Source organism: Austrofundulus limnaeus, unplaced genomic scaffold (genome assembly GCF_001266775.1).
Source record: "Austrofundulus limnaeus strain Quisiro unplaced genomic scaffold, Austrofundulus_limnaeus-1.0 Scaffold618, whole genome shotgun sequence".
NCBI lineage: Eukaryota > Metazoa > Chordata > Actinopteri > Cyprinodontiformes > Rivulidae > Austrofundulus > Austrofundulus limnaeus.
The window spans coordinates 69,338-72,114 of NW_013953020.1; the positions used below are offsets into that span (position 1 = coordinate 69,338).

The 2,777-nt window shown below is 40.8% G+C and overlaps 1 protein-coding gene across 8 annotated transcripts in view; it reads right to left on the bottom strand.

Moving 5' to 3' along the window:
- The window catches only part of add2 (adducin 2 (beta)), a 26,196-nt gene that overhangs the window by 18,253 nt on the left and 5,166 nt on the right, over positions 1-2,777 (bottom strand). The window contains exon 1 of one of the 8 annotated variants that reach the window (XM_014027124.1): positions 1,893-2,145. The exons of 6 other annotated variants lie outside the window; for them this stretch is intronic. The gene's annotated coding sequence lies outside the window, so the exon portion shown is untranslated. Of the gene's footprint in view, positions 1-1,886; positions 2,146-2,777 lie in introns of those variants that run through there. One more of the 8 variants, XM_014027122.1, reaches the window with a different exon arrangement.

Here is a 2,777-nt window from a genome sequence, read left to right on the forward strand (position 1 = left end):
CAGCTAAAGGTGACATAGATACTTTATTGTGGTATAGTATTTAAATGTATGCCTGAGAAACACATATTATTGCCCCTTTAAAAACTGCACACTATAAATTTTTGAAAAAAGTTGCCTCATAAAAATCTGAAAAAAATCCCAGCAGCACAGGTTAGAAACGTTTATTTAAACAAACTCCAAGACTTCAGGAACATTTCTTCTAAAGACTAATGTGGAGACCTTCAGCCACAGCATCATGTTCACCATCACAACAATTCCCCCCTTAAACACAGTGGTGGAGGGCTTATGATTTGGGCTCATTATGCAGCCTCAGGACCATCAGTCCATCGTGAACTCCTCTGTATACCACAAATTCTATTCTAAAGTTAACCGTGAGGACATCTGTCGGCTGAAGCTTGGACCAAACTCTGTTATGGAAGTTTACACTGATCCCAGCTGTTGTGGAAACTTTGAAGCATCTGCAGGATTGTAGAATTTTCCTCATCGTTCTAAATCTACCAAAGACAGTCAAATTGAAGGAATGAAGAAAAGCAGCAACAAGAACACACATCAGCATGAGCATCAGTAGTCTGAGGGAAGAAAGGAAACCAGCAGGGGCAGTGTAAGACTGAGCAATGTTTTCTGGAAAACCATCTAGAATCATCCAGATGGTATTTTAAGGCTTACAGCCAACCAAAGCCTTTTGTAGACCAAACAGACCTATTCAAGAAAATGATTCATGATGTCAATAGCTTCTTTCTTCATGTTAATGCATCTTCAACAAGCATTTACACAATGATCCATGAATAGTTTAAAGAACACAGCAGGTTTATGGCACAGATTTACCTAAAAAACAGGTCCGTTCTATTTTTCAGAGTGAGGATATACTCATAATGTTATGGACGATGGATGTATGAGACAGCAGTAATTACAGTTGCTCCGTTGGGCAAATTAACTCAAACTCAGAACAAACAGATACAGTGGCTCGACGTCGTTTCCTGTTAGTCGACTTATTGACTGCAATTGGTCTGTTAACAAAAAACAGGCCAATCGGTAACAATGTACAAAAAGTAGAAATTTAAATTATGTCCAGTACTATCCAGCTTACGTAAAATGATAAGATCCTAAATTCAGAACCATTCAGACTGCTCAGTTCATCACTGCAGCTGCCCTCCCACCCATGCAGGACCTCTACAACAAGAGATGTGTGAAGAAAGCCGTCAGTATCTCCTCTGACCCCACCCACCCCAGCCACTTCCTGTTTCAACYCCTGCCATCTGGAAGAAGGTACAGGATCATCAGAGYCAGAACCACCAGACTCAAGAACAGCTTCTTTCACCGTGCTGTTAAACTGGTGACCCCAGCCACTCCAGCCACAACCTGAACAATCATAGACTGGCTGTTGTCCACACCTAGTTGACTTCATACACACGATTGTGTATTTAATGTTTGTGTCTAATGTTTATGCACGTTATGTCTTGTCTGCACTACGTCCTTTGTTGCTGCACTGGAGATCTAGCTTAAAAGCATTTCGTTGCACTGTACAACCCTGTGTCAGTATAATGACAATAAATTTAATTGAATTTTCATAATAAAAGCAGGGTTCAGTCATGGATTTAATTAAAAAGCTATGGCCAAATAGGAGAAAAGAGCACCACAGCTCTGTGACAGGACCCAACAGAACACATCAAACCAGAGAGAGTTCAAACAAGTGATCCAGCCAACATAATCAATAATTAAATAATTATCTATTCAATCAAAATCCTTGCTTATRCACAGTTCAGATTAGCTCTAAAGGCTGTTGTATTTTGCGTTATGAATAATTGAATTTCCTGTTTGCAGAGCTGAGCATTAAGCTCTTATTTCCTCGTACCTTTTAAATGGCAGCATTAAAGTGAATAACCTACCCTTACATTAAGGCTGCTGTATTCCTCRGGGGCCTGGCTGGTGGAAGTGATGCTCAGTAAAATGCGGGCATAAGCACCAGAAGCTCACRAGGCAGACGGCATCGTCAGAACCACTGAGAGGAAATTAGGAAGTGATACAGCTCTGTTGTTGGAGAAAGAGTAAAGAGTTACGGTAAGGCTCTTCAGCTAGGAGCTGGCCCCTCCCCAACACACACAAACTGCACTGCAGGCACCAGATAAGGCCCTGAAYGCACCACACCCTCCTCTCTCTCTCAGCTACATCCAGCTAACWGCCTTCAGTCGTTTGATTTGCTGTATCACTGTAAGCACCAGTGAACTGCACTCTGGGTCTCGTCCGTCATGTTTCCACCTGTATTGGCAGGCTTTAAAGGCTAAAAGACAAAGCTGGATCAGATTCATGTGGGTTATTAGAGCTCACTGTGCTGGAAATGTGAAACTCGGGCAGATTACTAAAGCTTTAATGGAGGTTCTGGATGAAAGATGCATTTACCCGACACCATCAGGCTGTCTGAGCTCGGATAGTAAAATCAGCTGGCCTAAAAGCTGCTATAAAAATGAAATTACACAAAATTACCCAKCCTCTAAAGTAATAAAACTTCTTCACAAACAACTCCAAGTGAATGCAGTACACTCTTAGATATTGAACTTTATAAAAATGTGTTGCTTCTTTTTAAAATGATGCCATTTACTTGATAAATGGTTTTGCTTTTTTCATGTTTTGTTAACTCATCCAAAGTAAAAAGGTTTGCACTTGTTTTAAGCAGTATTCAGTTTATGTAAGCAGCAGCTTTTTCTTTTCTTACAAAAGGTTTTGGTTCAGTGTGTGTGTGTGTGTGTGTGTGTGTGTGTGTGTGTGTGTGTGTGTGTGTG